This window comes from Hermetia illucens, chromosome 4 (genome assembly GCF_905115235.1).
Source record: "Hermetia illucens chromosome 4, iHerIll2.2.curated.20191125, whole genome shotgun sequence".
Lineage (NCBI taxonomy): Eukaryota > Metazoa > Arthropoda > Insecta > Diptera > Stratiomyidae > Hermetia > Hermetia illucens.
This window is the reverse complement of record NC_051852.1, coordinates 49,352,718-49,375,413: the sequence shown is the minus strand read 5'-3', so window position 1 is coordinate 49,375,413 and position 22,696 is coordinate 49,352,718. Positions and strand designations below refer to the sequence as shown.

The 22,696-nt window shown below is 45.6% G+C and overlaps 1 protein-coding gene across 1 annotated transcript in view; it reads left to right on the top strand.

Annotated features, from left to right (window-relative positions):
* The first annotated feature begins 16,574 nt into the window (after positions 1 to 16,574).
* The window catches only part of LOC119653720 (mucin-17), a 238,151-nt gene continuing 232,029 nt past the window's right edge, over positions 16,575 to 22,696 (top strand). Inside the window, exon 1 of the mRNA XM_038058618.1 lies at positions 16,575 to 17,736. The gene's annotated coding sequence lies outside the window, so the exon portion shown is untranslated. The remainder of the gene's footprint in view (positions 17,737 to 22,696) is intronic.

The window sequence follows — 22,696 nt, the reverse complement described above, 5'->3', positions numbered from 1 at the left end:
TGGAGTAATGAGTACTACGCCGACTGCGGAACTTGAAGCTATCCTAAATTTACCCCCCATTCACTTGGAGGTGAAACGGAAAGCGGCCAACGACGCATATAGGCTCGATACCATTGGGGCGTGGGAAGGCGGCCAATCAAACGGTCATGCGTCTATCTGGAAATTCCTTAAAAACCATCCGGTAGCCTTGATGCCGACCGATCATATGGTTTCCAGATTCGTCTTTGAAAAGACATACACTGGCGTAATCACCGAAAGAGAAGAATGGTCGACAAGTGGCCATGAGTCTTTTCAGATTACAGACCTAGTAATCTTCACCGACGGGTCTGTCATGGAGGATGGATCGGGCGCAAGGGTGTCCTCGGAGAATCCAATTATAGAACTGGCCCGACCCCTCGGAAAAATGACGACCATATTCCAGGCGGAGATATATGCCATTTCATTGGCAGCAGAAGAATGTCTGCGACAAAAGTGGAGGGCTCGCACCATTCGAATCTGTTCCGACAGTCGGACAGCATTGGTGTGGAGTTGTCATCAGGTGCTGCTGAAACTTGGCCGACTGAACGAAACATTCCTGATGTGGGTGCCGAGGCACTCTAAAATCGCCGGTAATGAGGGAGCTGACAGACTGGCTCGCCGAGGGTGTGGATCCACAATGGTGAGGCCAGAACCAGCTCTTGGAATCCGACCATCTACTGTCAAGTCTACTCTGAAGAGTGAAATTGCAAGGATTCGCGCAACCGAGTGGAGAAATTTGGACTCTTGCCGACAAGCGAAAACCCTTGTGAAGGAGCCTAGGGCCACTAGAGCGGCATTTTTGTTGTCCCCTAAGAAGTGGGACATGAAAACCCTAGTAGGGCTTTTGAAGGGACACTGCTCCTTAAACTACCATATGGAAAAGATTGGAGTAGTGGTTTCGGCTATGTGCACCCAATACGAGAAGGTGGAGGAGACGGCCCCGCACTTTTTATGCAGCTGCCCGGCATCCTCAGATCTCAGACGAAGACACCTTGGCAAGGTTTTTTTCAATGAAGAATCTGCACACTCTCTGCCTCTGGAGAATGTTCGAAGATTCGCTAAAGCCTGCGAACGCCGAAAGGGGGAACTTGCTTCCTCGACTTCAGAAGCACTGATAGATGGAATTGCTTCACATGTCTGCAGTGCTTACGGAAGTAGAGGAAAGACAAATTCTTTCATTGAAATCTGCTCGTAATATTCTTGCCATCTATCCGCCGCGGCTCGTCGGTCGGTAAGCAAAGTACCGTTCTTGTCATTAACGCAACAGAAGTTTTTAATATCCGTGCGTTGGTACGGGCTTTTGACGAGTCGATACAAATCTCTCTTGGCACCACACCATCGAGTGTCTTGTAGAACGCAAATATCAATGCCCCCTTTTCCGAAGGTCTCTTGCGATTTCTTCGGTCTTTCCAGTGTCGTCCAAACACGTATTTGTTTTACTCGAACTAATTTACTTACGTCCTGACATTGTCCATGTGTTCAATGACCTCTGCTGATTCCTCGACAAGACCTGCTTAAATCTGGCATCTGGTGTTGAGTATTCTCCCTGGTGCGTCAGTCTACATTCCACAAGTATCGATACTGTCCCAGAACATGTGTGGAAGTGTCTCACTCTCTTCACCGAATTTGAAGGCAGTGATTGCAAATATCCCTAGCTTTCACGGCTGATAATTTAGCCTGCAGTGACCCGTGAATATTCCTATTATGATCCGGAGGCTATTTTGGCGAGGTTTGAACAATCTTTCGAGCGCTTGGGATCGTATCCCCACCAGAGCATCCTCCATTGTTCCATTCCTGGTAAAATCGACCATCGCCGCATCTAGCCATGGACCTATTTCCGACTCTAGTGCGGGTATCGGCGTCCCTGCTCCTTTCCTGACCAGCTCATCCGTTGCCTCATTGGCTTTTAAACATGTTACACTTAGGTTACCGATTTGCCATTTTGTCTAATTTGTTAAATTTGCTTGAACTGTCCTCGAATGTCTCTCATCATAGAAGAGTCTACTGCGTTGGTAGGTTTGTAGGCCCTATTTTATTCGCTTATTTTATATTTTACTATACAAGTCTATTGACTGGCTATTATGTCATGCCTATGTTATTTCGTTTAAGCTCTCAGTAAAAGATATTTGTTTCTTATCTGTAAAATTGCAGTTACCTACATTCAATGCAATATATTGGGAGGCTTTTTGTTATCTTATCATTTTCCACGTATCTCGGAGTGGAATATTTTCGACAATTTCAATGTTGCAGTTATTTTTAGCCCTACGAGTACGTAGTCTTCCCTACTTAACGTAAGAGACGACTGAAAGGGATAGAAATTTGTGCGCTAGCAACTTGCAAATTTGAAATTTTATTTCTACCGAAACGTCAACAATGTCTCGAATAGCTGACCTCAGGGTTACGATCATTAAACGGGCTATAATTTGTTTCTGAAATATCCGCACGCTCTTCGACAACGGTATCAAGGTACTCCAGAATACTTTGTCAAACTCAAGCGAGAATCCCAAAGATATAAGCTGGGATGATGGGACTCTAGAGAATGCTCCTCTCCCTCTTATCAAATTTATGGCAATTTGCATTTGTTCTCTGAAACGCCGAGTGGTAGCAGACGTGAATCCGTTGTTGAGTTACTTCTGATTGCTACCGAAAGGCGCGCTCTTTCGACCTGGAAGCCGGTTTCTGACAGACGTCTGACGGCAATTTCCGATATGAGCAATTACACGCAGAAGAGGCTTCCTAAAGTTGACACTGTGTTCGTGAAGGGTGATCTGAATGCCACAGTGGGCTCTGGCAACACTTTGCTCGAGCTTGTGATGGGGAAACACGGTCTTGCCGGCCGTAACAATAATGGTGGGAAGTTTATAGGTTTTGTGTAGCTTTGATCGCCTCATTATTGGTGGCACACTGTTCGAGCACAGAGCTGCAGTTGGATTTCTACTAACTACGCTTGGGTTTCAACTGGCCGATATCGTAGGAGCAATTAGACAGTAGCAGATTTACAAGTTGGACGTGCGTTGCAAGAAAGACACTGACATCGACCTCGAAAGGGATCACCATCTGATGGTCGCTTGAGTTCTTTTGGGGTTTTCTCGACTCATGCATCACGTAAATCAGGTATCCCTGGAAGAGCGTCACGCTCAAGCTAATTCTGTAAGACGAGATTCAAGGACGAACTTATCCCATGTTTGTACCTCCACAACGCTTCGAAACCTATCGATAATAGAGTGGTGTTAAGGTAGCAAGAGTCTCAAGTCTGTCTTTCGTATTCCCCACTAATAGAACATACTTAAAGGCATTGGAAAAGGCACAAAACGGTGTACAAAAGCCCTGAAACAGCACCCTCTGCCCCGTACCTTGGCTAACCATGGATGAAATCCTGAGGAAACGCGACATACGGTCGACATGGTGATATTATTATCGGGGATTTTCCGTCGTTGTCGGGGAGATTCTAGAGAAAGTGCTCGAAAAGACGATCTTCTGAGCCACTAGATGTACACAGCTCTTATTCGTTCGATCCTCATCTACTCTGTTATATGGTGGTCTGCGCTGACCAGGGGCAGTGGAATAAGTCAAGCTTAACAGGATCCAAAGAACTTTGGATGTGGGCACTATCAGGGTTATGCTATTCTGCCCTCCAACCTCAACGTATTCGGACACCTCCTTCCACTAGACTTTCATATCAAATATTTTCTATCGTACAGGGTCATCACGCTCTGGGAATATGGTTATTGGACAGCAAGGCCATACGGCTGTAACAACATCTTGGACCTGGTGCTAAAACAACTCGGCACATCTCTAGTTGCTTATGGTGCGCGTAGGCTGGACTTGAGGAGAAAGTGCACTATAAGATTCCCAACCAAGTTTTATTGGAAGACCGGCGATGTGCTGCAAAGTGATGAAATTGCATTTTTCACCGAAAGGTTAAAAAAAATTTGGCTGTCGAATTGGGATGAGAATTTTCTCAGAAACGTGTAGCATATCTGGTCCGTACAGTGCTGGTGTCCCGGTGGACACAGTCTGCATCATGCTAGCTGTTTTGAACAGCGAATATTCTACTCAAACTACTGATCAGATGCTGATTTCAGATGATGCACTCTGACTACTTGTGTTAAATCGAGGAAGATTGGTCCTCCTACGACAACACCTAGGCATTAGAACTTCTCAGCCAGAAACGTGCTTACGTGCCCCAATCGCGGCATACCTTAAAATAGGTATTGCTAAAGTCAGACCTTCATGTAACAGGTAGCGCTTGTTAGCAACAGACACTAGGTAAACATTTTTTTGGTATCTTCAAATAAATCTTTAACTGTAGAAAGTCCCTTATTAACTCAACGGGCTGGCTGTAAGAATGTTATCCGTAGTTGTAGCGCACAGGCCTTCAAGAAGTTTTGATCTGTTTTAGACAACAACAAAGACCCATGACCCCATCCGGGTCACAAGGCCAAGATAGGAAAACTACGACTTCACCATTCCACCAATCGCACCGTAGCGCTGGCGTGGCCAAAAACCCGCATTTAATGTGAAGACTAGCATTGCGCCGAGGCTTTTAAGGAAATCATCGGACGAGGCATCAAGAAGCACACAAGTGGACCTAAATTACAGGACAGGATTTAGCTCAAATCCAGCTAGTATGGAGGAAATTTGAATTAGCGGTTTCAGCGGATATAGAAAAGATTTTCGAAATGGTAAAAATGTAGGCCTGCCACAGAAATTTTCAACCGTTCAAGGATACGCGCTGACGTTGGTGTCACCTGGGAAACCCCATGCTTCGTATTTGGCAAGGTATCATGTGGCGGCAAAATATTTAGAGAAAGACTTCTATGTAGACAACATGTTGGGCGGGATCGAAACGATTAAAAGAGCAACGATCTTAACAGAGGAGATGGCTTCCAACAATTTGAGCCTGTTGCACGGGATCTCCGAGGGTGCTAGGGAATTAGGATTACTTTAAATATAGCAGGAGTCCACAATTATCATCCCTAGGTTGATGTAGGACTCAACAAGGGATGAATTCCGTCTGAAAATAGTGAGGTACGATCCAGAGCAAAGAATAACAAAACGCCAACTACTGTCAAACATAGTTAAACTTTTCGATCCCTTTCTGACACCAGTGACCAAAATTGTAAGGATATTGATGGAAAGGATTCAGGTCTATGGGATGGATGGAATAGGATGACGTCCCAATGGCAGCTTGGAAACGCATCGAAGTTGGAGGCATGCTGCATACCTCGTTTAATTGACTACTCTAAGAAGTTACAAACTACACGGGCTTGCGATGCTGCATACGTTGCATCAAGGTTTATTTTACTAAATGGTCAAAAGTAAAACTCGTTCAATTTCCCGAAACTCCTAAGGATGGTAATATACCTCACCCGATTTTGATCAAGATTCAAATAACGGGTCACCATCGTCGAATACGAGTCGGCGAAAAGTACTAAGACTATGCGCGCCTATTCTAGACACGGTTGCCAAACGATCGTTTACGGCAAAGCATTGATTATGTGTGAGCGACCATGGCACCAACTTTTTTTAGGCAAGCAATCAGATGCAAAAGGAGGTACAACAGACTATAACATCTGTAACGAAGAAGATCGCAACAATTTCACCGAAGAACAGTGTTACCTGGGGTTTTATCCCAGTCCCTCCACTTTGGTGGATTTTTGACAGTAGGGTAGGTGAGTGCGTTTACGCACGAAGTGTTCGCCTCCCGTAACAGAATACCGTCGGACAACCAACTAAACACCTCCGTGTTATCATAGAACTAGCCTGGAATCTTCTGACTTATTACTTCGGGCTAGCCCTCCCGCTCCCCCGGCATAGGGAGTCTTCAGGTCAGGGAATTCCTTTCACCAACGGGGAGGGGGAGGAGAAAGGCAGTTGTTAGTTTAGCCATTCTGTGCTTCCGAGAAAAAGAAGAGCCCAAACATAATTCGCAACAAGAAGAGTCCAAACATAATGCGCAAAACGACTCCATTTACTGGCGCACCTCAGCACCTCTCTGATAATGTTGTCTGCAGAGAGCTCCCCTGTGTTTGAGCTGCTGACGAAAGTCGTACCACCTTTCGCAAGAGAAAAAGGTGTGTTCGGCGTCGTCCACCACTCCATTGTAGAACACAGAATGGGGATATTTTGTCTTCCCAACCTTGTGCAGGTAGACTGAAAAAATCGATGCCCACTTAGGCCCAGTTAGGTAAGGAATAACCAATCTCACCATGTGTTCCGGGTCAGCCACGGATTTAAATTGTCATTTTGCCGAGAAAGAGTTGCCACTCGGGCTGCATATAACTTTACGCTCCTTAGCAAAGAGGCAAACGGGAATCACTCCTGCGATCTCGACCACAGCCGTTTGTGAGACAATGCGATAAGCAGACGCCACTCGCTCCCCGTCTCTGTACTTGAACAAGCTGCCTACATAAACCTCCCTGTTATGGGCCCATGCCTTCGCCCCATAGAGCAGAACAGACCACGTTACTCCCATAAGAAGACGTCTCTTGGTAGATACAGGATTCCCAACATTCGCCATTAGCCGATTCAAGGCAGAGACTCCAGCTGCAGCCCTGCCCGCTGCTGCTTTATTTGGCTTGAAGAAGCTCATCTGTCATTTGAGTCTATAGTCAACTCGATCAATATGAGACCCAGGGTCGGGATCCGCTTTCTTGTGGAGATGACTACTTTGGTTTTTTCCAGCGCAAGGCTGAAATCATGAGCAGCCATCCATTCGCTTACTCGTCGCATAATATGCCTAGTCTACTTAGCACCTTTTTAACAATGCTTCTGGCATCTAGTGTTGCAACGTCGTCTACATAACCGACCAGGCGCGACTCTTCTGGCATGTCGAATCTTAGCTGACTATCCTAAGAAGCGTTACAGAGGCCCGGCCTTTAAATATGGTGCGATCTTTCAAATCAGCAAAGGAGATTTTTATAAACGAAAAATAGAAATGAACTTTAGGAAATGTGACGATAATTTCAGTTCGCAAACAAAGCCTTCTTCTTGGTTCTACCGATTTTAAAACCCAGCTGTGCTATGCTATGGATGTGAAATATGGATCCTAACACAAGCTACTGGAAAACTGATCAACACCTTCGGGAGCAGGATCCTGAGGGGGGAGCTAAACGAAAGGGCGACCAATGCCGAATCAGATGCAACCATGAGTTATACGAAATATTTGACAACCCTGAAGTTTGGAGACTTCGGAATTTACAATGGATTGGTTACGCTCAGCATATGGATGACGCTCGGATGACTAAAAAGGTATTCAAATTGAGAACAGAAGGATGAAGACCGGTAGAAAAACCGCAAAATTAGAGATTATCATCAATACCTTACCGGCACTGCGACCATCATCCAATTTAATGCCCGGGGGCGAATCCTAAACATGTATTATGAAAACGGTCAAATATGCCAATCTGTGCACCGATTGTCTTGAACCTGCAAGTATAGGTGGCTAAAAGAATGCCGAACACGATGGTATGGGTGGGTGTTACCACTTTACGCAACCCAATATCCCTCTTTGCGACCATTATCATTATTTTTTGAACAGCTCTCATACATTTAACTACTCCACAGCATTCTTTTTGGAAGGTTACTGTTCAGCTTTTTTAGCGAAAACACGTCGCACTAGCTGTCCCCAATAATTTTCAATTATCTTGTTCGAATTCTGTCTCTCAGGGGAAGAAGTATTTGTTATAGTCATTAGCTCGGAGACATTTCTTACTTTAAACGCTGTATATATTTACTATCTTTCACTTTACCACTGGCTGGACACTGGCTTCGTATCTATCATCATCATCATCAACGGAGAATGGGGAACAGGGGAGATAACGTCGTTCATCATCATCAACGGCGCAACAACCGGTATCCGGTCTAGGCCTCCCTTAATAAGGAACTCCAGACATCCCGGTTTTGCGCCGAGGTCCACCAATTTGATATCCCCATAAGCTGTCTGGCGTCCTGACCTACGCCATCGCTCCATCTTAGGCAGGGTCTGCCTCGTCTTCTTTTTCTACCATAGATATTGCCCTTATAGAGTTTCCGGGCGGGATCATCCTCATCCATACGGATTAAGTGACCCGCCCACCGTAACCTATTAAGCCGGATTTTATCCACAACCGGACGGTCATGGTATCGCTCATAGATTTCGTCATTGTGTAGGCTACGGAATCGTCCATCCTCATGTAAGGGGCCAAAAATTCTTCGAAGGATTCTTCTCTCGAACGCGGCCAAGAGTTCGCAATTTTTCTTGCTAAGAACCCAAGTTTCCGAGGAATACATGAGGACTGGCAAGATCATAGTCTTGTACAGTAAGAGCTTTGACCCTATGGTGAGACGTTTCGAGCAGAACAGTCTTTGTAAGCTGAAATAGGCTCTGTTGGCTGACAATCGTAGCTATTATCGGTTGTGATTTTCGACCCTAGATAGGAGAAATTGTCAACAGTCTCAAAGTTGTATTCTCCTATCCTTATTCTTCTTCGTGTTTGACCAGTGCGGTTTGATGTTGTTGGTTGATTCGTCTTCGGTGCTGATGTTGCCACCATATATTTTGTCTTGCCTTCATTGATGTGCAGCCCAAGACCTCGCACATTGGTCAGGGTCAGCCTAGTCAGTCTTATTAATTTCGTCGGGATATCGAATTCTCTCATGGCCGTGTACAGTTTTACCCTGACTATGCTATCATAGGCGGCTTTAAAGTCGATGAACAGATGGTGTAACTGTTGTCCATATTCCAACAGTTCCCTGTCATCACTCCCATGTATTTGATGGTCGGCTTGGTAGTGATGATGTGATTGCCGATTCTAATTTGGGCGTAATTTCGCTTCGGAAGCTTTGTGATGAGGATCGGTTCCATCTTTTCCACCACCACTCCAAAACCGGAAGGTTTAGTACATCATTGTACATAAGGTTCTACAGAAGTGGGCCCAGTACGGAGCCCTGTGGGACACCCGCAGAGACAACGTCTAGGGTCACCACCACACAATATTTGCTGGTACAACCCCTTCCGTGAATTGCATTATCGGCCAAGCCAGTAGCCATTTTGATGGCGTCAATTGTTGATCTGAGTTTACGGAACCCAAACTGCCGATCTGAAAGGCCTCCTTCTCGTTCGGGGATCGGGAGTAATCTGTTGTAAATTACTCGCTCCAATATTGTACCCATAGTCTCTAGGAGACCTATGGGTCTATAGGAGGTTGGTTTACCTGGAGGTTTACCAGCCTTAGGCAGCAATACCAGCTTCTGCCGCGTCCATGCTGTAAGGAATGTCTCCCTGGACATGCACGCTTTGTACAATTCAGGGAACATGCCCGGTTTTTGTTTGGTATGCCGTCCAGGCGCGGAAGTTTATTGTCACCTATTCTGCTGCAGATCTCCAACAGCTCGTTTGTGATTACTACAGAAAATGCCGTCGCATTCAGAGATCTCTGAAATGTAACAGTGCCCCTCTCTTGCTGGGGGGAATAACCCCATGATGATTTTCAACAGGAGAGTAGGGCACGTGATCTGTGGTGATGACCTGCCTCTCGTCCCATCACAGTCCTATAGGCGGTCCCCAAACGATTTACATCCGCTTCCGAGCAGAGGTCCTTAAAACATTACCTACCGCCCTCTGGACCATTAGTCTGGCTCGATGGCAGACTGATCGAAGGCTGGCCAATTCACTATTTCACCAGTAGTTAGATGTTCTACTGAGGAATGAGCACCTCCTAGGCATGGATGCGACACATGCCTTGGTGATGCATTGTGTGGCATGGGGATCTCTCTCCGTGGGGCCCCCTGCCTTAGTAGATTGGCCTAGCCATATTTACAAGAAGCTTCCCTCGACTAATACTTTTGCAGGCCAGCCTGATGCCCTTCACGGCTTTGGGTATTCTGCTTTCCTGCCCTATGGCTCCTACCTCAGTTCAGAGATGAATGCGTGGTGATCGCTGTTGGTGTATTCTTCCTCAGGGCTGACAAGCGGGCCGAAGCGTTGAAGTCACCGGCAACCACGGCGACCGTTTGCATCGAGAACAAGGTTGTCTTTCATGCCTTCAAATTAAGAGAATATGAGGCTGGGTGGGACGTAGCAGCTGCACACGTACATAGCGCTTATTTTGACCCACACGAAACGACTGGCCGACTGACTCATGGAACATTGTATAGCTTGGCGACCGCACGCACATATCGCTGCTCCACCAATCGAGTCAGTAGCCCATACATGATTGTCACGGTTTCCGCAGGGCTCATTTATGGTGGCAATTTCCATCTGGGATTCATAAGTGGTCTGCTCAATAAGTCCTGAGCAACCCTGCAATGACTGATGTTAATTTGAATAAACCTAATTTTTTCATTGCCGTAAACGCCTTCCTGAATTCCCCTGCACCGTAAGTTTCTTCCTTCATGTTGGTTTTATATTCTGTCAATAACAGTATATATAATTTTTAGTAATGGACTGTTAGGTTTGTTTGGTTCTGAGGAAAAGTTTGGTGTGTCGAGCAGCGTTAAGGCTTCGTTATCTGTCATTATGGGATGCTTGATAGCAGAATCAACCAATGTTACCGATACCCCAATTGCTGGTTTCGGTCTGGGCATGGCGAAAGTTGAAGCTTCTTTTGCTAAGGCATCCAAGATTTCATTTCCCTCTACACCACAATAACCAGGTACCCAACGTTATGCCACCGTATTGAATCTAGAAACAGAGTTCAATCAGTTTCTACATTCCTGAACGATTTCAAAGTGATCAAAGTACTACTCAACGCCCTCAACGCACCAGAAAAAAGTTATTACGCAAGATTATGATTTACGAAAGAGCACGTTAAATGGAGTGTCAAAGGTTGGACCACCGTATCTTAGTGTTCGGCTAATCAAAATTCATGCTCTTTTCAATAGAAGGTATTCGTCATGTTCGACTACCTTTTGAAACACCCAAAGTCCGCGGTCAAACATGGAGGTAGATCTATGATGAAGAGTCTTGTTTTTTCGTCATACAAGCTCAATGTTTAAGGGCCAAATACTGTGATTTGCTGTAGGGGTCTATGCTAGCTAATTCTCATGGTAAATTTGGCGACGATCAGATTTTGATACAAGAAAATAATCCAAAACTTTCAGCTCTATTGGCCAAGAGTTAGCTGGCTGATAATCATGTGAATGGACTGCACAAGCCGCTGACTTGAATCTTATCGAACATCTTTGGGCAATCATTGAAAAAAAAGTCAGGGAACGTAATTTCACAAAAACAACTGACCATCAGTGAATAAGAGTGTGCAAGATTTTCAATGGATTTGATTTATTGGCTTATTGAATCCATGCTTCAAAACTGGCATGCAATTATTACGGCGAAACGGGGGAAAGCAGTCGAAAGGGTCGGAAAACATTTGGTTTTGCATGCATAGACATACGACAACATATTGTAACATTGATGAGTCGAAAGAAAACAAATTTCATTGCCCACTGGAAAATAATTCTAACCGTACCTGCCGTGACTGCCAAATTTCACGAATTGTCGTTCTAATCTGAGACATGTTGGCACCATTTTAAACGAATCTTTTCACACAATACGGACTTGCAGACGGTCCTGGGCCTCAGTTGATTTCCATGGATGTCCGCTACCGCTCTATCTTGCAGCGGCGACGAAACCCTTTTTGTACTACTTTAACGGTAAAGGAGCTTCAGCTTCTCGGCAATTGTTTTTTAACAACACAATAAATCAACAATAAACTAAGAAAATTACTTTGAGCACTTTTTCTCTACCCAAAAAATTGACGCGATGATGCGTTTTAACGCAAAGTGTGTGCGAACATGCGAAAATGTATTATTACATTCCGATTGTCGCAAACACTTCGGCCAATGACGCAGTGGTTCTACACTACAGAGACATGGATCTTAAATCGAAGACAGTGCGGATCAAGACTGAAACCCACTAGGTCCTCGGACGTCGCTGAAATTACCATTGGGACTACTTCGATCTTTTGTAGTCTCCACCTCTGCTTCATATCGTCTGCCAAGGGGCCGTAGTTCCGGATTTTTTCGTGCTGTTTTTCAACAGTGTTCCGGTCCAACGGTTCGGCTACATCAATTATAAAGCACGCTCGTTCTTCCTTCAGAAGCAGAACTAGATCGGGTCTGTTATGATTAACACTATGGTTGATGCCGATAGTGTGATCCCACAGTAGTTTGATACTTATAATAAGGATAGTAGGTTGCCACCAAGTTATACTTCAACGCAAGGTTTTGATGGAGAATCTTGCAGACGGAGTTATGACGATTGGTGTACTCGGTACTGCTCAACATCCTGCACGCAGATATTATGTGCTGGATGGTCTCCTCTTCGCAGTTGCATAACCTACAACTGGAGTTTGTGATTGAGGAGTCGTGAAGAACGTACCGTTTATAATTTTTTGTTGGGAGCGAAGCATCCTGGATTGAAGTTAGGAATGCTTCGGTCTCATAGAAAAGTACACCATTTGTCAACCATTTGTTGGAGGCTTCGATGTCAATGCCTGACAACAACAAATTTTTTATATGACCTCCGTGAATGGGTTTCTCTTTCCACATGTCGATCTTCTGTTGGACTGAAGTAACATTCGACATGGGATCCCATTCTCTGCTTCTCAAGTTCAAAGGAGATAATTTATTATCTGCCATGACGGTAGCCTGATGTATTTGGCTAGAGGATTGTTTCTCATAGAAAAACTCACGAAGAGAATGCACTTGATTGTAGTGTAATGTTTTTAAATCAAGTACCCCCTTCCTCCCTGATGACGTGGAATAGTGATCCTCAATTTGTGCATGTGTGCATGTTGTTGTTTGCAAGAACTACCCTTACCCGTCTATCGACAGATTCTAAATCCGTGTTACTCCACTGTATCACACCGAAAGTATATAGAAGAACGCAAATGGTGAAGGTGTTGATTGCCATGATTTCATTTTTCCCGTACAGCTCAGTTTTAAGGACAAGATCCAGACGCCGTTCAAATTCCCCCAGCAACTTAGATTTGATTATTGCCACAGCAGGTATTGTTGCTTGCAATATACCGAGGTATTTGTACACGTCGTCCGAATCTATACTCTCAATTCGGATGTTATTTTGGCTGTATCCTTCGTTGTGGGTGTGTTTTCCCCGAACAATTGTTTTTATGCGACATTTTTCCAAATCCAACTGCATGCCGATATCCCTGCTGAACTGGATGGTGATGTCCAGCAAGGAGCGAAGTTAGTTCCCGTCTTTGGCATACAATTTGATGTCGTCAATGGACATTAAATGGTTTAACGTACATTTCGACAATATGCCATGCTTGACTTGGAACCCATATTTGCTTCCATGCAAAAGATGGGATAGTGGATTCAAAGCCAAACAAAACCACAGTGGGCTTAGAGAGTCGCCTTGGAAAATGCCACGCCTGATTAGTATCTCTCCTGATGTTTGTGAGGATACCGATAGCTTCGTACTCCAATTCATCATTACTGTTTTCAGAAGAAGAACGACATTCGGGTTGATTTTATAGAAGCATAACATTTGTAGTAACCACGAATGTGATATGGAGTCAAAGGCTGATTTATAATCGATGTAGGCTGTCGAGATATTTCGTTTTTGATGGACAGTCTCCTTTAGAGCGACCGAGTTCCTTGGGGATGAGGAAAGTTATTCCCTTGGTGGAAAATTGTGGAACTAAATCAGGATCGGCAATCATCTGATTAAATTGATTTGCCAATCTCCTGTGAGTGCTCTTGAACCGCTTCAGCCAGAAGTTGTGAATCTTTTCAACTCCTGGCACCTTCCAGTTACCTGAACGCATAAATTGCAACGGCTTGATTCGCTCCAAACACTTCTCCAGAAGTTTTCTGCCTGATCCAGATCGAGGTTACTTTCCCTACCTGAGTTGGTGAAATTTTTGTAGAATCCTCATTGGTTCTGGAAGAACAAGGTGTTGTCTTTCCTTCGCTGAAAGCTTTTTTTGATACATACGGATGCGATTGGAGCAGACCGCAAGTTTCTGCTTCAGTATCTCGAGGATTTCTTCGATTGGCATATCATTGGACAGATGGTAGTTTCAAATGATGTTCGCAACGCATCTATGCACTCTTGATGATGGATGTCCACGGAGTGCTTTGTTGAGTCCAAACACCCAGAACGGTAAAGTCCTTCTGCGCATACCTCTGTTATTCGCTCTAAGATGTTGATTATGGAGATGAATAACCGTAGCATCAGGCTGTGAATCCTGTAGCAGTAATCTCGCTAGCCAAACGATCAGCTAAAATTCTATCAACGGCAGCAATGATAGTAGTTGCCGAAGTAAACTTTAGTTTTGGGATCTTTGGCCTAACGTCTGGGAGAATCTCAGCATACTCTGTGAATGCGACCTGGAATGCTGTCAAAGCCTCATTATAAATTGGGTCGACATTACCAGTCACTAAGCTTCTCCTTATTACTGGGTTCGTGGAGTGCCTTATAAGTGCAGTATTCGCGTTGCTCCTTTGTTCAGGCCGGTAAGTTTGTGACTCCATATCGAGCTCAAGTGAAACTTCGTGGAAAATTTGTTGCCTAGTTGGCAGGGCACCTCGATTATATTTCACTATCACCCGGTATTGATTGACAACGTTCTGCTCCGGAACATGACTTAGTCCTGGGAAGCGGGTTATGAACGCGTCATGGAGTCGGTGTCTGTACCCTGATGGATTCCGTTCCAAATCCATGACACGATAATAGGCGCGGACGATAAATTCGTTAAGTTCGTTCGTCCAAACCATACGACGCCTAGGTCTCCCGCCCCTGGTGGTTGACGGCATAACCGCCAAAACATCCAAGGGCGAGGAACCGCTCTGATGTTGTTGAACGACCCTTAAGCGTGTTGGGTACTGTCTTCGTGTCCCTGGGGTCGCATCAAAAGAATTTGAAATAGGGAGGCAGTCAACCCTGCATCAGAGCCCCAATGTTGCAATGTCCCATGGTTACCTCCAAAGGTAGGGAAGGTATTTGGAGGGGAGCCGCTTAAATACAGTGTAACGTCACTGCAATTCATCCGATAGGTGCGTCGATTCCTTCACCCCGGATTACGGATTTGTCAAGGGGGTTTACTCCCCTTGAAAGGGAAGTATCGGCAAGGGAGACGAACACAAAGGGAGACGTTCTGCTTGTCTGCGGCTACTTATTTACAAGATTAACTTGCGATATTCGTAGCTGACCCGGTGGGTCATGTCATTATCCGCAACCCATGACACGCGCCTGGTCGCATGCAGCTCTGCGTTTGCATCTCAGGTGAGGATAAACTTGGTACGCCATATATCTAATATATATTTTATTATTCTGATACTTATCTATCAATACTTGGTTCGGCATTTTTTAGCTTCCAGGACTGCTTGCATTCGCCATGGCATAGATGCCACAAGTTTCCACGTAATACTTTGAGGTGTAATATTAGATTTATCCTGGTAGAACCTTCTTTAGAGAACTCTTTGAAGGAATGGTGTGGTGTGGTAGTCCCACAAATGCTGGATTGGATTTACGTTTGGACTCTGCTTTGGAATATTATACAGTAGCCACTCACGTACCATACGAGCTGTTTGTTTGGGGTCGTTGTCCTGTTGGAAAATATAATTCGGACTCAAACCCATTTTATTGAGAGATTCTTGTAAATTGTTTTTCAGTATATTTAGGAATACGTGCTGGTGCATTTTGTCATCAATAAACACTAGATTACTGACCCCTGACCAGTTCTTATTCCCCCAAACAAGCACAGAAAGTGCAGAAAAGCAAATTTGTTTCTTTTAAGCTTTTTAGCTCTACTGATGACAGCCTTTTTCTTAGTTATCCTAGAGGAATACCCGCGTTTGTTTAGAGTTCTTTGCACCAACCTAGTGCTAACGTCTACATTTCATTTTTGGAATAGTTTTTGTTTTAGTTTTGCACCACTTTTTCTTGGGGTTTTGCCTGTTGCACTCATTATCACTCTCTCTTCCTTTTCAGATAACTTACGAGCGCGTCCTGTCTAAAATCAGTCGATGTTTATTTTCCTTTATTTTTTGTAGGCAGCATTGCATATTAACACTCTTTGTCGATATTTCTTCATGATCACTGCATTTCTACGCAGTTTATTCAAAATAAAAGAAATGCGGAACGACTGAAATAGTCGACTTTTGTCGGTTAAAATAAAATGCATATTTGAATTTTTTCTGCTATAGTATTACTCAAAATAAAAAAATGGAATAAAATGAATGATAATGGTCTCGTACGAGGAATTATGTCTCCCAGTGTAAACCAATGGTTTAAGAAAAAACGCAAAATTTTTAGATGTGCTGTCTTTTTTTATGCGCACTGTATGTACGGAAATATTACTTCTTAAATTTAAAATTTTCAAGCAGACCAATTTCAGCACCTGAAAATTGTAAGGTAATAACACGATTTCGACAACCCTTGCACAAGAGAATTTATATTTCTCTTAAGAGAGACCCATTTCGCCTCTTGGATCCTCTTTCTGTTTGGCCGGTACTCAGTGGAGGGGCCGTCACCACGCGTGAGTGACGTTTACTTTCTGGCATCTGCCGTCACGCTGTCGTTAGTCATTCGCTCCGACCGCCAATGGGAATTTCAGTCTTCAGTGAAAATCCGAGTGGACTAGAGCGAGTCAGGCAAGTTTGCGGCTTTCTGGAGCCATTTTTCAGCGAAAGTCAAGCGGACAAAGCCCTGGAACGGCGAATTGTAACCTCCACCGCGAGGCCGAAGTGGCAATTCCGAGAAGAGTTTACCGTTATCCCCGTATTGTTCGCCAGGGCGTGTTCGCGGAATCCAAGTGGACAGTGGAAAACTGAGTGACAATCCCAATCGCGGCACCGGTGGCGAAATAACGGGCCAGAACCTTCTTCGCAGCAGAATTCATCTTACGTTCGTTTTCCCCATTGGCTTGTTGCGAGCGGAAGAGCGAGCGGCCCAGAGCAGTCCATCGAAAGGAGCGACAAAGAGCGGCGACTGCTGCAGAGCGTGCGGTAAGTGTGTGTACGTGACCGCGGCCCGCTGGACGGTGGAGCGTGCAGGGAACGGCCGGCGATAAAGAAGCGACGAAATAAACAAATCGGCCGAGCAGCGTGTCCCCGTTGGAACTGCACCCGCGCGTGCTCGCCAGAAGCTGACATCAGAGGCATGTGCCCCGGCCGCCGCCGCTGCCCCCAGACCCGCCTGTTCCCCAGCTTTCCCGAGGTACCACGGCACGCTGCCGCGCCTGCAATGTGTGAGTGAGCCGCCAGTGGTGTTGCGTGACTCGCGTGTTTGCGCTCCGAGCCGAGAGCCCTCTCCGTGCGTTGGCCAGTCGTTGGACTTTTCCGGTCGCCAGTCGAAAGGTTGCGCTTCCCTTTCCTGCAGTGAATTTGGTCTTGAGTGATTCGGGTTTTCCGGAGCCATTGTGACTGCAACGCCAAGCGCGCCCGTTGTCCGGCCGTGACCCAGTGGAAGTGAGTTCCGTGACTTGTCCCGCAGCTGCAGAGCAGGACCCCGCCGAGTGTCCGCCGCCCCCGCACTTGCACCCAGCTGTCTCCACCGCGCTGACCCGGGCGCACAGCGATCCGCAGGCAACGGTCGAGGGTGAACGTTTTCCTTTGTCGTCGCCGCGGGCGAAGTGCATACCCAGCGACAACTGTGTGACCCGAAGCCGGGGCTTTCCCGTTTTCTGTGCGTTGTGTCCGTCAAGGTGGAAACCCAAGGAGCGCCGAGGTCTGGAGCTTTCATTCGAGCGAGCGAGCGTTGGACGCAAGGTGAGTGGCGCCTTTTGTTCGCTGATTCATAGGAAATGCTCTTCGGGGCCGGGTCCTGGCCGCCCCGGGGTCAGAAGGTCGAATAGAAGGTGATTTCCGCGGCAGGATCGCCCCTTTGTCGGGATTTTTCAGTAATCGCCAAAGTAGCGGCGGAGAAAGGGGCACGTGAGACTTTTCCTGGCTCCACTCTCTCGTGGTTCACACGTTTGGTGTCGATGTGTGCGTGAATGAACTGTCAAAACAGTTCGCTGGGGAAACGTTTGTTGCTGAACGCATAGCCAGGCGTGCACAGAGGCCACAGTCGAGTCACGCGGAGAGAATGCTCCGAGTAAATACTTCGAAGGTTGCTCTCTCCGACAGCCCCTTACGGTTCTATCGTTTATGACCGCATCAAGGGATTAGCACTAAAGTGTTTGGGGGGGTGACGGGTGTGGTGGCTTCCATGGCTGGCTGAGGGTGCACGCTTTATTGGATAATCTCTTCACTCTCTTGCTTGGATCTGACGTGAGTGCTAAGAGAGGATGAGCGCGGCTGGTTCGGAGCGAGAGGGGTGATAATCCGCTAATGAAAATTGCACTCCAATGTTTTGGCGGCAAATTGGCTTTGATATTTTCCACTGTTCTCATACAGTGGGTGTTGGAAAGTGAGCTGCAGTTTTTTTTTACTAAGAATTCTACCTAAAGCATTTAGCAGCATTTCCAAAACAATGGCCAAATCAGCTTCTGCAGTCCTTTAAGCAGTTCACCATGAATTTCTAACAGCCGCCTCACAAGATCCTTTTTCTGTAGTAGCTTGGTTGGTAGATATTCCGTTTATCTGCAATGCTGCCCAAAATTTGCCGAAATTCAGTTGACACTATAGTTTTGATATTCGATGCGGAGGACTTTTTCATTATCATCAACGGCGCAACAACCGGTATCCGATCCAGGCCTGCCTTAATAAGGAACTCCAGACATACCGATTTGCGCCGAAGTCCATCCTTAAAAGCTGCCTGGTGTCCTGGCCTACGCCATAGTTCGATCTCAGCTCTGCCTCGTCTTCTTTTTCTACCATAGATATTGCCCTTACACACTTTCTGGGCTGGATCATCTTCATCTATACGGATTAAGCGACCCGCCCACCGTAACCTATTGAGCCGGATTTTATCCACAACTTGACGGTCATGGTATCGCTCATAGATTTCATCGTTATGTAGGCTACGGATTCGTCCATCCTCATATAGGGAGCCAAAAATTCTTCGGAGGATTCTTCTATCGAACGCTTCTTAAGAACCCAAGTCTCCGAGGACCTAGGAACTGGCGAGATTATAGTCTTGTTTAGTAGGAGCTTTGACCCTATGGTGAGACGTTTTGAGCGGAACAGTTTTTGTAAGCTGACATAGGTTCTGTTGGCTGCCAACAACCGTGCGCGGATTTCATCGTCGTTGCTGTTGTCGATTGTGATTTTCGACCCTAGATATGAAAAATTATCAACGGTCTCAAAGTTGTAGTCTCCTATCTTTATTCTTCCCGTTTGATCAGTGCGGTTTGATGTTATTGATTGGTTCGTTTTCGGTGCTGGCATTGCCACTATGTATTTTGTCTTGCCTTCATTGATGTGAAGCCCAAGATGTCTCGCTACCTGCTCGACCTGGATCTCTCGTCGTTCTTCCCATGATGTCGATATCGTCAGCATAGGCCGGTAGTTGGGTGGACTTAAAGAGGATCGTATCCCTTGCATTTACTTCAGCATCACGGATCACTTTCTCTAGGGCCAGGTTAAAGAAAACACATAATAGGCATCCCCTTATCCGTAGACCGTTGTTGATGTCGAATGGTCTTGAGAGTGATCCTGCTGCTTTTATGTGGCCTCGCACATTGGTCAGGTTCAACCTAGTCAGTCTTATCAATTTCGTCGGGATACCAAATTCTCTCATGGTCGTGTAGAGTTTGGTGTAACTGGTGTCCATATTCCAACAGTTTTTCCATCACCTGCCGCAGAGAGAAAATCTGATCTGTTGCTGATTTGCCTGGAGTGAAGCCTCTTTGGTGTGGGCCAATGATGTTCTGGGCGTATGGGGCTATTCGGCCTAGCAAGATAGCGGAGAATATCTTATAGATGGTACTCAGCAACGTGATACCTCTATAATTGCTGCACTGTGTGATATCTCCCTTTTTATGTATGAGACAGATAGTGCCTCGTTGCCAATCGTCAGGCATTGATTCGCTGTCCCATACCTTGAGCACAAGATGATGAACCACTTGGTGTAATTAGTGAGGCTTATATTTTTAAATTTGCCTCGCAAGCGCAAAGTGTATAGCCGTTCGGTTATGTTTTTAAAGCCGATAACAGCAGGTTTCTTTTTTTGGCTGACTAATAAACCTCAGAGCACATGGCTTACTGGATGGCCACTATAACATATAGTGTAGCAACTCTTCTCCAGGAAACCGGTCCCTGTCCAACGCATCTCCTGCAACGCTGTTACGTCGTTATTAGAACAGGGTATCGGCTAGCTGCTTGGCAGCTCCATCTCTATACAGGGAGGGCACGTTGCATGAGAAAATGGTTATTCCGTTCTCGTTGCCGGGTTCTTCGCTGTGTTATCAGTCCAGTCCAAGGCTCTTGTTGCGGCTTCGTAACAAGTTGTTTTTCGTGCAGGGTTGTCAACTCTACCCAACCCCCAACCTGGAGGACCAGTTAGTACAATTTGTCTCGTTCATTCATTCTTTTCCGTCTACAGTTTTTCGTTAATAAAGAGCTGCCAGCGGTCACCACGTGAAGATGGAGATAGGGTTTGGTAGTAGAGCTGTTGGTTTTGGTTCAGCATGTGTTTCCCAAGTTTTCTGTTCCATTGCGGGTACGAATCCACGTTTCGCTCTGGGACCTATACTACCCTTTGACCACCTGCTATTGTGAACTTCGAGTAGAACATGAGTCAAAATGTCCTTATGGCGTAACAGGGTTCGAATTACAAACTTATTAAATTCGATTCAATGTTTTTTTGAGGCCGTGGAAAATTTAATGAGCCACTGGCATAGATATGCCAATGTGTGGGGTTTTTATCAACTAAAATCAGTCTCCATATGGCGGAACTAGCTCACTCTAGTATGGTCTACTATCTTCTATAAGTGGGGTCTGTAGACGCGCTTTCCTGATTTGCTTTGCCTTTCACAGTTTGCTCTAGATAGATCCGATCATGGAGTTGATCGCATCACAACCTTCTTCATATCCTACCATTCTCGGTGCCAGCCCCAAAGGTCTCCTCTAGGTTCCTCTTTCCTTCCTCAAATCCTGGACAGTGGGTCCTCTGGGATTCCATTGCAGTTTGGACAATCGTGCCCCGTCAGAAACTAGGTAAGATTATAGTTGATCCCACTAGGTAGTCTCTTCAACCACTCGTTGATGGCAGGGATCAACCTGTGAGCCCAATCTGTCAAGATGTGACGCTGTATCATCTGAGATAATCCTAAAGCCAGAGCACACCCTCTTCAGGCTGTCCTATTGTAGATTGCGTTAAATCTGCAAAGCCTCTTCCCGAAGTGGCACTACTATATAAAGCATGATCGAGCTCACCATCGTGGCTATAAGCAACCTAGAAACACGCCTACCACGATCAGCATCATAGTCAGGTTTGTAGTGGATGCTTTGTGGCAAACATACTGCATGGGTTGTCTATAACTGAGTTTCGAGCCTATCATCAATTGATGGCAGGCTTGGAAGTGATACAATTTCCAATTTCAATCCGGGCATAATTTTATTACGGCACTTGGTAATGATGACCGCTTCGTTTTTCTTCTGAAAGTGTCAGACTAAAACTCCTCCCTTAACATCACTGAGTAGCATCTTCGCGGTGCTTTGCGACCAGATCCAGTGCCTTGTCGTCGGCGTAACCTATCACCGTAACTTTCTCCGGAAGGAGAAGGTTAAATACATCGTTGTACAAGATGTTCCATAGCATTGGGCCAAGTACCGATCCTTGCGGGGTATCTGCAGAGACAAAGTATTCCTGGGGTCCATCATTGGTGCCATACCAGATCCTCCTTGCTGCTAAATAACTATCGACAATAGCTGCGAGATAGAAGGGAATACCAGTCTTCGCCAGGAATTTCCTTTTTAGATTCCAATTGGCCGAATCGAATGCATTCTTCGCATCTGGGCTCGCTGCGATCCAATATTTGCTGGTACTATCTTTTTCGCGAGCTGCATTTTCGATCAAACCAGTAACCAATTTGATGGCATCAATAGTAGATCTGGCTTTACGGAATCCATAGTATCGATTTGAAATTCATAAGTACAAGGTCATGGGTGTCCGCAAAATCGCTTATAGCACCCTAATTGCGCGCTCCAAACCCCTTTCCTTCATGGTGCCTGTTACCGTCTGTTACCATATGACCATTAAGGTCGCCGGCAATTATAATACAGTCGTCGGCAGGCACGTTACAGGTCTTTGCATCAAGCAGCTACGAGGAGACATCTTTCTTGGCATCAGGTCGACTTATCTGTGGTATGTACGCGGTGAAGAAGTGCAGGTGGTGATATAATGTTGAGCTTCATCAGTAGGTCATCAAATCGCTCGACTTCGTTAATTGCAAACCTTCTAAGACCGCAATGCCTACATCATAATAAGTGTGTGGGGTACTAAAATAGCGAAGTATATAGCAATTTGTATTGCGTTCTATGTCGCAGCTTTTGGCACCAGACAATCGAGTTTCTTGTAGAATGCAGATTTCAATGTGCCTTTTCCGATGGGTCCTTGCGAGTTCCTCAGTCTTTCCAGTGAGAATACCAATATTTATCGTGCAAACACGTATTTGTTTTACTTAGACTAATTTGCTCAAGTCCTGATGTCAGCCATGCTTCAGAACCCTTGCCTATTTCCCAACAATACCAGGGGCCGACCTGCCGCGTAGACTGTGGTGAACGCCCTAGCATTTCTCCGAAGCTTAGGATGTCTCAACACGATCATTTTGTTTTCATCGAC